Source organism: Canis aureus, chromosome 2, assembly GCF_053574225.1.
Source record: "Canis aureus isolate CA01 chromosome 2, VMU_Caureus_v.1.0, whole genome shotgun sequence".
In the NCBI taxonomy this organism is placed as follows: domain Eukaryota; kingdom Metazoa; phylum Chordata; class Mammalia; order Carnivora; family Canidae; genus Canis; species Canis aureus.
Genome location: NC_135612.1, coordinates 87769100 through 87782939, shown reverse-complemented (window position 1 = coordinate 87782939; position 13840 = coordinate 87769100). Strand labels below are relative to the sequence as shown.

Sequence of the window (13840 nt, the reverse complement as noted above, 5' to 3'; positions counted from 1 at the left end):
CCTCAAGAGGGAGACTCTATTGTTTCTTTATTAAAACAAAATGAAACAAAACAAACAGAAGACAAACCTGGGAGGGCTTTCTGTTCAGGCTTCAAGGACAACTTTCTAAGATCTGTTTCCCGAACCTGGCCGTAACTGGAGACACTTAGGGCAATCTTAAAAAAATGCAGAGTCTAAGTTTAAATCCCAGAAGATTTAGACTCAGCATGTTTGGGGAAGGACTTGGTTATCTATTTTCAACAATCTTTCTAGGTAATTTTTATGATTGTGTAGGTGTAGGCGGCACCAATCTAGAGGGTTGAGTAATGAAGGAGAGATTTCAATAATGGGGATATCATTCATGGGAAAAGGGATAATCTAATAAAGGTTTGACTCCCTTGTCTCCACTTTCATTGATTTTCAGATGGAATAAGCTAACCAGAAAACCTCTGCCCTAAGCTTCATTCTTGTGAGGCAAAAGAGATGAGGACCTTGGGAGAGAGTGGATGTAATAAACTTCTAGGAGCTTTAACAGCCCAGCAATGGAATTTGGGGTATAGTTGACTACTTTAGGAAATCAGATTTCATTCACTATTTATTCAACAAAGTTATAGGCTATTTACAGTGAGCCAGTCAATATAGACTAAGGTAAAGAAGAGACATGCTTCTACGATCAGAGCTTCCAAAAGGAGAGATGGCCTAGGAAGGAATGACAGCTTGCTCTCAAATGTGATTCTGAAAATCTGACCTCAGACAGCTGCAGAAACCAGTACGGCTAGGCGGGGGGGGCCTTTCAGGCATCCAGATTCTGAAAAGCATGTACAAAAGATGGAAGAACTAGAAACAAAATTTACAAAAGAAGAGCATGAAGTGATGAAGTCAGAAACCTAAATCCTCTCGAATAGCTGAGCAGGTAATATGGTTTCCATTTGCAGATCAATAAACTAAAGCCAAGAAGGGTTACACACTTTAGTTCTACCTTTTACCCAGCCAAATGGCACAGGGTCTCTTTCCTTCCTTTCCTCTACCACTCCGCTGCCCACAGACAAACCTACTGGGCCTTGTGGCATTAAGAGTCAAGTTGTTTGGGTTTTCTACAAGAAATAAACCCAGAACTTCCACTTTGCTTCATATACGTAAAGACCTCCTCTCCACAAAGGAAAAGGGAATACTCATAAATCTTAAAAATATATATATATTTTTAGTTGAAACCTGCCATAAGATATACTCTAAGAGGAAAAGGATATCAATGTACCTTTCCTGAAGCCCAACCCCACGATGTATCACTAGGTTTTTGTTATTTCTAAGTCAATTTTTATAACCTTCCATATTTTTTGAATCATTGTAGTGAGCTCCCTGATTTTGAAAGAGTGCCTGAACATCTTTTAATCCCAGGCTTGGGGATCCAGAGATGAATCTCTTTTCATGACAAATTTATGTTACCTCTTTTATGTTCAGATATGGTTATAACTTAGTCTTTTAAAGCCCTTAGTTTAATTTTGAAGAAAATGATGGAAACCTCACTAAATACAACTTTTTGGTTATAAGTGAATCCCAGTCTGGGGTTCTGAAAGACCAGGAGATAGACTGCTACATCATTAGATGACAATGTACATTGGACAAGATCAAAGGGTTTGGTAATTACCTAATCAATCCTTCCAACAAATCTTTGAGGTGGGTGGCTAATACCATTAAACTCATTTTGCCAATGGAAACTGAGGCACTGGAAAGTATATATCGTTGCCTTTTAGTCCTTTGTTCTGAAACAAGAGCAACAACAACCAAGGCCCCATCCGGTTTCCTTTCCTACCTTCTATCTCTAGTCCAGGACATGGTATTTTTCTAGCATATCATGGGAATAAGAATGAGAGACAAAATACTAAATAATAGGAAGCTAATACAGAACCTGTTGGCTTAAGCTTGAATATAGAAATGGATTTTCTTTTCCATCATCACAGATATATTTATAACCCTTGCCAAAAACATCAAAATTGACTGACACGCTGGATTGTTGAATCATGATCTATTTTGGAAGGGAGAGAGAGCACAGTCAAGGTGTTGAGGGAAACAGTGGGTATGCTGTCCTATTTGAAAGGAACAATGAGGGTCATGACCCACAACTTACAGAGAGTTCTGTGCACCTTTGGAAGAACTAACTGGCCAAAAGGACATCAGAAACAGATCATGGGATTGCTGGGCAAAGAGCAAAGGAGCCATGTGCACAAAGTGGCCTTTCTTAGGAGATCAGAGGCATAAACCTAGTCAAGGGAGTCAAAGGGGAGATGTGGGTGAGGTTGAAGAACTGTAAGGAAGTAATGAGAGCTTGAGTCCTTAGCGTTCCATTGTATTTCGCTGCCTGCCTTAGTCAGTTTCAAGGGTGCATAATAATGCCGGGGCGAGGTCTGATATTCACTGCCATCTATTTCAGGTGGCATGAAATCACTTAGAATCCTCTATGTGGGATCCCTCGGGGACCTTAAAGGTCATTTAGTTAAACACCGCCATGATATAGATGATGAAACCAGACACAGAGAGGTGAAGTGGCTTGCAAAAGGTCATGTAGTTCATTAGCAAGAGCCTGTTGCTCAAGCAGGGGCATTGAGTTTTATTCATGAAAACTATATTGTCCCTACTTTTTGTCAATTCATTCCTTCATTAAACAAACATTTCCTAAGTGACCAATCTGTTCTAGACACTCTCCTCAATGCTAGAGATTAAAAGAAGGAAAAGAAAGCAGGTTCTGACCTAAGACCTCACAGTCCAGTGGAAGAATTTTGTGTGTGCTGATACACTGGAAACGAAATGATAAATATCATGAGAGTAGCTGTGGGAACAGAGGTGAGGAGTGAGTTTAGAATGACACAGAAGTGCCTTTATTTATAGGTTTGGTGTCCCAAAATCAATTAGGGACTTTGGAATGCCAACTCAGATCATTGCTCAGAAATGAGAACATTTAAGAAAACATAAGCTTCAATTTATTTTTCTTATGAATGAAAATTAAAAGCCATCACATTTTTGGACGTAAGTTTTTTTTTTCCTAGAAGTTTGATTTTTTAACACTTCTATTGTGGGTTGAATTGTATTTCCCAAATAAGGTATGTTGGAGTCCTAACCCCCATTATCTCAAAATGTGACCTTATTTGGAAATAAGACCTCTGTAGAGACAATTAGTTAAAATGAGGTCATTAGGATGGGCTCTATTCCAATATTACTGGTGTGCTTATGAAAAGCGAGACATGCACAAAGGGAAGAGGATGCAAAGACATGCAGGGGGAAGATGGCCATGTGACTGGAGTGACACATCGGCAAGTCAGGAAATGCCAAGAGTCCCTCCCTGGAATTTCAGACTTCTTTGATTTTAGATTTCTAGCTTCCAGAACTGTGAGGAAATAAATATATTTATGTTATGTTGAGCCAACATCTTTTTTTTTTTTTTTTAACTTTGTTACTGCAGCCCTGGGAAACTGATACAGGCTCCTTGGACAGTGATCAATGAGGTGGGCTGATTTCTGTTCCTAATACTTTGCTCCAAGATTGTTTACAAAATAAATGGCAGCTGTATAGCCTTGTTGTGACTGGACCAAGTGGACTTTTGGCTCTAGACCTAGCAAGATTGGATACTTGCTCAGGGTTCTCTGCAGGCTGAGTTGGGACTTGGAGACCATTTGTGTCTCCTCACTGTCCTCAAATCACCATAACTGTTCCTTTGGTGAAGTTCCAGTGTTGAGCTCTTAATGTGGTCTCACAACTGTCTCGGTTATTTTTTAAGATTTTATTTATTTATTCATGAGAGACACACAGAGAGAGGTGGAGACAGAGGCAGAGGGAGAAGCAGGCTCCCTGTGGGGAGCCCAATTCCAGGACCCCAGGATCATGACCTGAGCCAAAGGCAGACACTCAACCACTGAGCCACCCAGGGGCCCAACTGTCTCAGTTATAAACAGCTGACTATGCTCATCACAAGAGCTCCTCAGCTCTCTGGAGTTAGAATGCCAGGCTTTTCAAGTTACTGCTTCCAAATTTCCATTGAAAATCTCTAATATGGCAATTGTCATCAAAGTAAGCTGATGTTTTAAAGATTACTTTAATGACCCTAACTGCAGTATAAGGTATACTGCATTTTAAAACCATAAACTTGTGACTGCAACTGGCATTTCAAAGATACACTCTTTCAACATAAAAAAAAATTCATGGAAGTTATTAAGCAGCATTTTTAGAATTCTAGAATTCTACATGGAAGAATGTTGTAATAGTTTAAGGGCTAAGGTGCTGGCGGGTCAGATTAAGAATATTTTCTCCCTTTCCCTTCTGTAGTTGACCAACTTGTGCACCTTATCTGATGCACTCATACTCTGTAGGCTGCCATTTCATGGAGCAGAAAACCTGGGCAATGATATGTAATTTCTCCCACAGTAGAGTATGGTGAAGGTATAGACATTTGTGTCAGGGTTCTTTTGGAATCCAACAAGTGAAAAACAAAAACCTTTTTATAATTTTCGAGGCTTCCTCATACAGATTTATTTTTAACTGGTAAGGGAGTGACACCCCTGCTGTATAGAAAGGAATTCTGTTCTCAAAAGCCTATTGCATACATCATCATACATGTCACAAACCTAGGGTGGAGAGTTCTGGCAAGTAGTGAGTCACAATGAGCTCATAAGAATGGCCCGGGATCTGAAGACTTTGTTCCCAGGTACGGCCAAAAATTGTGCATGGCTAGTTCTAGAGCTTGGGGACTCAAGCCTCATGTTATAGTATGATCACGTGATGAAGTAGAATCAGAATATAAGGTTAACACAATAGGCTATGGATGGGAATACAAAGCAAATCTCAGAATGCAAGCAGAGGGATCACTATTGAAGTTTTTGGCTATACACAACCACAGGCGATAGACTTATTAGAAAATTCTTGAAGGGCAACTACCCATTTCTCACACAGAGAACATCAGAATCTTGATTTCCACCTTCAGGTAGAGGTCATCCTTTCCAGGTGTATGTTTATTTCTACAGATAATTATTTAGATAGGTGTGCTAACTTGAGACTTCATAAAGAGAATGCTTTGGTGAGAATGACTGAATCCATCTCTATGGTGGGAACAGTATACAGTTGATTCCATATACACAGAGTAAACCATATGGGGTGTTTCCAAATGTTCTCATGTAGGTCTCTACTTCCTCTTCACTAACAATCTGGTGACATTGTTTACCCAGTATAAGCAAGAATATCATCTCTCTTTGGTTCTGCCCAAGTCTCCACCCTCTTGTGGGCGTTCCAAACCACTCTTGCCTTGTGCTCTCTACCACAGGGCACTGTTCTTCAGTTCTCTTGGTACTAATCTCCAAAGCTTCTAGAGTTGGAGAGAGATGGCTCCTGAGTCTGCCAGATGCTGCAGCTCTCTGCTTCTTTAACCAGACTGCACTAGGTTGTGTTCTCTGGGGGCAGATAAACTTTTTGGGTAGGAACGCCATTTTCTCTGAGTTTAGAGGTATTACAATGGAGGCAATCAATGTTTTTTATGGTAGAATCATTCAGTTTCTAATGCTGTTCAGTTGTTGGTACCATGCAATACCCTGTGCAACGCTATTAAATTTCCACCTTATACCCTCAACAGCTAAGGCAATGACTGCTGTAGCTCAATTCCGTGTTGCATTATAGCTTCAATAAACAATCTTTCCTAAGGAATCCCCTTTCTTTTCTTTCCTTCCTCCCTTCTTTTCCTTTTCTTCCTTCCTTTAATCCTCACTGAACATTCAGTACATGCCAAACCCTGTGTTAAACATTTGGTGTACAAAGATGAAAGAACTATGCTCATTGCATCCCACTCCAACCTCAAAGTATAGTAGGAAGATAGTCAAGGAAACAAGTAAACAAAAAGCTAGAAAAAAATGCTGAATGAGAGGTCTAAATGAACTAATTAATAACGTTGAGAAATCAGGGACTCTTCATGGGGGAAGGTGTTACATGAACTGAATCTTGAAGAGAGACTGTACTTTTCAGTACATGGAAAGTTTCAGATTGAATAAGAATGATTTTAGAGGAATCTCTGTATATGACATGCTAGCCACTGCTGCTTTTCTGTCCAGGCCATCCTAAATCATAGTTATAGCACATGACTATACATTGTGTGTAGTGGTCACACCTACTTCAGGTCAGAAATTCTCTAAATATTCACGTTACATTGTCTAACCTCCAGGGTAATCATTCTCAATATTTTCATCTCTTCTGGACATGATAGTTTGTATCCTCCCTTACCCCCCTAACTGTATTCGTATACACACATTCTCATCATGCTCTCAGTGACCATGTTCATGTTTGTCACCAGCCTTAGTCTGAGAATGTCTGTGAAACCAAGAGAAGAAGACTTCTCTTCTTCAGCCCACAGGGAAAAACAAAACAAAACAAAACAAAAAAGGCCTTCTTCAGGAGTCTCCAGATATATATTGATGGATCCTACAGGTCAGTACAATCCATTGTTCCAGGGTGTAAATGAATGGATTCATGAACTCTTACTGGACAAAACCATTGAGAGCACAAAGGATGTACTCTGCAAAATTGCCATATCTTGCTTACTACTACAATAATCTCTCTGGCTCTCCACGCTCCAGTGCTTTCAGGTCCTTAAGGTGAGAATGCAGGGAGGGGACCACTGTGAAGGGTCTCTGTAGTTCTCCATAATTATGGTTTTTAAATCAGTTTTAAAGTTCTTTTTGTTCAAAATAGAGTATAACACAATTAAATATCCCATTTTTGGTCTTGGAAATAATTGAAGCAGGAATCATTTGGCAAGATGCCTCAGATCATCACAAACCTTCCTATAATAACTAATTCAATATAATTCAACAAATATTGGAAAATCTGTCATATAGATAGTTACTGTGTTTGGCTCTGAGGAAAGAGGTAGGGGAATGTAACAGTGAAAAAGGCATGGAACCTACTATCCAATGGCAAAAGTAGATATTCACACAGCAGACTATATTGCACGTATGCAAAGAGCTTCCTGTGGGAAACAAGGAGGCAGGAACTTTATCACTCTTACTTAGTAAAGATGTACAGGCATCAATAAAATTACACATTTGAATTGAGCACATCTTAGAAAACTAATACTCATATTATGACCCTAATGGTTTGTGTATATACATGCCTAAAAATAGAGAATCTGAACCCTGACTTGACCACTTACTGACCTCATACAAATTGTTCCACCTCTGTAGGTCTTGTTTTTGTTTTGTTGCTTTTTCTAAACTTCTAATGTGGAAAAATAGTATTAACCTCATGGGTTATTGAAGGGATTAAGTAGGATGTAGGGGGGAAGACTTTGCCAACTAGAGAGGAATTAGCATCATTAGATGACCGAAATGAGAAGTATCTTCTTATAAAATACTAGAAACAACATACTTATTTTAGAAGTAGAATTCATAGACTTGTAGTTCCTACCTGGACCAATGCCTTCTCCATGACTTGTCCAATTCTAGAACAAAGGTTAAGCCTGAGTGATCCAGTTCCTGGCTGTTCTGATAGAGTGATATAAAAGCAGTCAGCTCAGACACCTTGATGGCTCAGTGGTTGAGCATCTGCCCTCAGCTTAGGGCATGATCCCATCGTCCTAGGATCGAGTCCCACTTTGGGCTCCCTGTAAGGAGCCTGCTTCTCCCTTTGCTTCTGTCTCTGCCTCTCTCTGTGTGTTTCTCATGAATAAATAAAATCTTTAAAAGAGAAAAAGCAATTGGCTGCATTTTGTCATTTCCGTGTGTCTGAGGTTAGGTGTATTATTTGGAAAGCACAAGTGTAGAAGGGCAAGGTATAACTTGGTTCTAAATATATTTCACATAACATCTTCCAGAGTTTACAAAGTGCTCCACAGTGACTAAGAATGAACACCATGTTCCTAATTGCTAACTGAGATGTCCAGGCTGGTCTTTGCCCACTTCTCATTTTATCAGCTAAACCAGAGCTCTTTTTATTTTCTCTATGACCATGAGAAACGAAAGCCTTCAGTAGCTCTGCTGAAGATTTGTGACTGCACATATTACTGAAGCTTGCTTCTCTTCCAAAGTGAGCCTATGGTGTTGCTCTGGAGTCTCAATTATCTCCTCTTGCTATAGAACAGAGATGCCAGGTAACATTTCATTGCTTCTTGCCATCTCTCAACCAAATGAAGAGTCAGCATAGGAAGAAGGAGCATCAAACTTATTAGCAGTCTTTGAGGGTCACCAGTTGAAATACTTCCTAAAACAGCTGGAGGATGAAGAGGGTGAATTATAAGAAGTGAAATGACATTCTAGCAAGAATCCCATCTCCATGAAAACAGATGATTCTGTAGGTGTCTGAACAGATGGACATTCATCTTATATTTTCCTGAGGCTATTGGCAAGTGACTCTGGCTGAACAGTTTAAAATAAAAGTGAAAAATCATTCTGGTTCAGTAAAGTCTCTGCACCAACTTTTCTTGGTCCTTTGTAAAGAAACACTTGGTGAAAATACAGAGTATCAGTCTCCTTGGATCTTGGACCACTGAAGATTGGGAATAACCCAGGAGGGCCTGGATCCCAGGAAATTGTACCTACCTGTGAATACCTGCCCTGTGTTTTGTTTCTTTAGCTTTAGGCTTGTGGAGTTCAAATCAGCATTGTAGAAATTTCCATTCTTCTCTCTTTACCCCCATACATGCCAGTCCATTATGGCTCTTTCTCCTTGCTAGATGCGGATAGTTCTAGTTAAAAGAGATAATTTGGTGCCCTCCAGTGGCTCAACCTGACAGCCTCTCTCTTGACCTCTCACAGCTCTTAATGCCTGTGGGAAGGGTACAGCTCAATATATCTTTTGAGGCTCCTTGGTTGCTGTCATTTAACCACCAGTCTTAGGAAAGGAATCCATCACACTCTTAATATTGTGTAATTCTCAGGGGAGAAGGAATCGGAGAATAAAGAAAAAAATTATCTGTCTTTTCTTTGTACAAAGACCTAAACACAATGAAAACCAAGTATAAAAGCCCCAGCACTATTACCATTCCTTTAAATCAGATGGTCTTGGAAAAGCCACTCGCCATCTGGGCCCACTTCTATTTGCTCTGGAATGAAAGTGTGGAGCTAGATGATCTTTTGGGGTTCCCAATAGATTCTATCATCTTCAGATTCTGAAATTCCAGGAAAGGGAGAAATGTTTCCAGATGCTTTTACACTTCAATACTTGATCATATGGCTTTTATCATTTTGACCACTAGATTCACTTTAAGAGTTTAGAAGTTACAGTAAAATGCCCATATAAGTCATGCATGGTATTAGTAAGTATGCATCTAGCATAACTAAATATTTTCATTGCTTCTGCCATTTAAGATAATTAGATGATGCCTTGAAAAGCCATCTGGAGAAAGCATTCTAATGCCCTTTTATGAAGAATATGGAGAACATCTAACTATATTTTTATAGCACTTAGTTAGTGTTTGATAAACTAATGAACAAATGAATAGGAAAAGAAAAGCAATGAGAGACTCCTAACTCTGGGAAACGAACAAGGGGTGGTAGAAAGGGAAGTGGGTGGGGAGTGGGGATGATTGGGTGATGGGCACTGAGGGGGGCACTTGATGGGATGAGCACTGGGTGTTATTCTATATGTTGGCAAATTGAGCACCAATAAAAAAAGAAAAAAAAGAAAAGGAACATCAATCTTAACTCTTATAATGCATAAGAAGAGAAGGAGGCTATATTTATGATAGAGGGAACAAGATAAAAAATCCACCTATGCCTTAAATTATCCTTTTTCTTTCTTGCTCTAATCCCTAATTCAACCATAACTTCATGATGAATCTTACCATTAGAGATCTATTTATCCCTTTGGGTAACAGTAGGCTTCCTCCAGCATTTCTTCTTAAGGGAGCAGTTGTCTAGGAGTTTAACACTTTATGACTGGTAGCAGAATCTCAATAAAATATTGTTGAATAAATAAAGGCATGTATCAAAATGCTTCTTTTGAGCACTTTTGTAAGAATTGATTTGGAAATTAGAAGATCAGTCCCAAGAAGACTGGTAGTGGTGGGAGCTTGGTGATGGGGGTGGAAGAGGTAGTGGGGGTGGTGGGGGTAACCCCTTAGAACATGATACCTCATTGAAGGCAAGCAACTCTATTTGGAACATTAAAATGTGGATGCTGGCACTTTTACTCTAGACTTGTGCTCTACAATACAAGAGCCACTAGTCACATGTCACTCTTGAGTACTTGAAAAATGGCTGGTCTATGGGGCACCTGGGTGGCTAAGTGGGTTGAGCATCTGACTCTTGGTTTTAGCTCGTCATGACCTCAGGGTTGTGGGATCAGCCCCAAATTGGGCTCCACTCTCAGCAGGGGGACTGCTTCTCCCTCTCTCTCCCTCTGCCCCCTCCCCCATGCATTCTCTCTCTATATATAATTTTTTTTAAAAGAAACATGGCTTCTCTAAATTGAGATGATAGTCCAAACGGAGATGCACTCTTGGTATAAAATACACATTGGGTTCTGAAAACAGGATGTGGAAATGGTGGCTGGATTATGAATACATTTTGAAGTTAGAACCCACAGGATTTGCTGACGGATTGAATATGGGGTGTGAGAGGTAGGAGTCAAGGATGGCTCCAAGGGTGCATTTGCTATTAATTGAGATGAGGGAGTATACAGGAGGAGACATGAAGAAAGTCAGCCTTGAAGACATTAAGCGAATCACCCAAGGTCACACTGTAAAGTCAGAGAGAAGCAGAGTTACTTGAGCTGATAGAGAACTCAGAGGTCTGCTGGTTCATCTTTCTTTTTTTTTTATAGATGAAGAATTTGGGTCTAGTGAGGAGAAGTGATTTGCTCAATGTCACATAGCAAATGAAGAATAGAACCTCTAAGATGGATTTCCTGACTGGTAGACTAATGGTTCTCTTTTGCTATTACACTACAGCTGTAAAGATGAAAATGACACCAGGTTTAACTATGCCTTTAAATATACTATGGAAAGAAGAATCACTGGAGATACTTTTGGGGAGAACCTTCAAAACCTCCATTTAAGCATATTTAGACGTTTCTCTATAAGTACTAACTAGATAACTGGCTGCCCCACTTTAATTTGGGATAAACAAATTACTCCTTCTTTAACACTTGTTTAAAGCCAAAATGAGCTATGGTTAATGGTCCCTCATGGAGAAAGTCTCCATCAAAAGCCACAAACTTTATCCTTAGCCCTAAGAATTCTCATGGCTTAGGTCAAAGCAAGGAAGACGTAGGTAACATGTCAAATATAATAAATTATATAATATGCAGTCATCTTAACATTTTTTTTTGATCAAGGATAGGTCAGTATATTTTAAAGTGATTGTGGTTATTTGTTTGAATGTAGATTCAAACCCAGATGTATGATTGTTCCCCTATTCCTGTTGATATTTTTCATAACAAATTCAAACCATCATGGCATTTAATGATTGTGTGTGTGTGTGTGTGTGTGTGTGTGTGTGTGTGTGGTAGACATTTGGTTTAAGTTGGCTACTACCACAATAATCACGCATAACAAACGACCACAAAGATTCAGCGTTTACTATACAATAAAGAATATGGCCGGCCTTTGTTCCCAGTTCCTAGAAAGTAGCTTCTAAATCTTTGTAATTTCCTGAGTGATAGGAGGGTCTTTGCTTTTCCTGATGGGTCCTGATCAGTTATGCTAACTCAGGACAGGGGCTGGTCATGCTAAAAAAACAAATCATGTGATGAGAGTATTGGGGTGAAGAGAGTGTTATATGAGATCAGCCTAACCTCTAGGGAAAGGAGGGAGACTAGAGATTGAGCCACATGGATGATGATTCAGCCAATCGTGACTATGTAGACAGCAAAGTTTGGGGTAACTCCCCTGGTTGGTAATATCTTTAGTATTGTCAAATGTCAATGTACCAGGAAGTTAATGCATCTTGACTCCATGGGGAGAGAGGACAATGCAAATTTCATGTTTGGAAGCCTATTATACCTTCCACTATGTGTCGATCCTTTAGGCTGAGTCAGATTTGAATCCTTTTGCTCTCATGGAACTAATCACAAGTCTAGTGCTTTCTTTGGTTCTGCGAGGAATTTTAGTAAATTACTGTACCTGAAGGGAAAGTGAGAAGCCTCAAATTTATAACCAGTGTATCAGAAATGTGGGTGAGCTAGAGACCCCCCAGACTTGTAGCTGATGTCTGAAGTAGTCTTATAAGAAGGATTTTGCCCCTAACCTGTGAAGTTTGCCTAACTATAGGAAATTGGTACTTAGGAACATGAGCATTTTTATTTCTTGTCAATCATGCATCTGATGGTCAGCAGGGTTACCTCTACTTTATACTGTAGATTGACAGGGCTCAGATCCAAGGTGGCATGTCAGATCCATGTGTCTCATTCTGGATCCCAGGCTGGAGGGCGGTAGACACCTAGAGTTTGTTCTTGCCAAAAGCACAAGAGAATAAGCCAATTACAAGTACATTTAAAATATGTACTCACATCACACCTAACAACACCTCATTGGCCAAAACAATATGGATAATCTAAAAGATAATGAGACCATGGCAAAGATGTGGATATATAATTCTGCTATGAGGAGAATTATTCAATATTGTACAATATTGTGCACATTACTAAAGATGTCATAGGAAGAGGAAACTTACATTCCATACTCAGAGCAAACTGTCTCCAATACTGTGTCATCTGATACCTCTGATCTCACATTTACTCCCTTCCAAAGTATCATATGTACCCTTTCTTAGGACTTCCCCACAGACCTCAGTGTCTCACTGGCTGTCCTGAGCAATTCTATTTTTACTTGAATCATGCATACTGGCACACCTCGGAGATGTCGTAGATTTGACTCCAGATTATCACAGTGACTATCATAATAAAGGAAGTCAAATAATTTTTTTTTGTTTCATCATGGTGAATATGAGAGTTATGTTTATACTGTGATTAAGTGTGCAAGAGCATTATGTCTAAAACCCAATGTACATACCTTAATTAAAAAATACTCAATTGCTAAAACTGCTAACTATCATCTGAGCTTTTGGCAAGTTGTAATTACTATCAATAACAAATATAATAATAATAATAATAATAATAATAATAATATAATAATAATAATAATAATGAAAAGTTTGAAGTAGTGTGAGAATTACCAAAATGTGACACCAAGACATGAAGTGAGCAGATGCTGTTGGAAAAATAGTGCCAATAAACTTGTTTGACACAGGGTTGCCACAGCCTTCAATTTGTGAAAAACACCAACTCTGCCAAGTGCAGTAAGTGAAGAACATAAAACAAGGTTGCCTGTATTCCAAAATAACAACAAATGCCCTAAACCTTGTGCTTACCAGGACCCATCTTTCTTCACATTCCCTTTAGTGATCATTTTGTGATAGTTGTTGACTACTGATTGTTGTCCACATGACCTCAAACAAGTATATAATACTTCTGTGCCTTGGTTTTCTTATCTGTACAAAGGACAGACTATTACCTGCCTCACAGGATTGAGATGATGATCTGATGAGAGAGTCCATTTAAACTCTCAGAATAATGACTGGAAAAGAGTCATTACTTAATAAATGCAAAAAAAAAAAAGGCAAAGTTTCCATAGAACTTATTATGTGTCAGTCTTCTAAGTATTTTATATGCATTAATTCACTTAATCTTTAAAAAACCCTATAAGGATTGCATTTTGATTTTTCATCCTCATTTTATACAGGATGGAATTGAAGGCCAGAGAGATTTAGTGATTGGCTTAAGTCACATAGTCTGTAGGAGACACAGATGGAATTCGAACCCAGGCAGTTAGGCACCTGTCTCCACACTCAGCCTGCATACTCGATGCTGTCATCTCCAGAGCTCATAAATGCTTGTT

At 39.2% G+C, this 13840-nt stretch overlaps 1 long non-coding RNA gene across 5 annotated transcripts in view; it reads left to right on the top strand.

The window, feature by feature from the left end:
• Positions 1 to 4597: 4597 nt before the first annotated feature.
• The window catches only part of LOC144303163 (uncharacterized), a 250781-nt gene continuing 241538 nt past the window's right edge, over positions 4598 to 13840 (top strand). For 4 of the 5 annotated variants that reach the window (XR_013370187.1, XR_013370210.1, XR_013370186.1 and 1 more), the window contains exon 1: positions 4684 to 6435. This is a non-coding gene — a long non-coding RNA (uncharacterized LOC144303163). The other variant, XR_013370199.1, reaches the window with a different exon arrangement.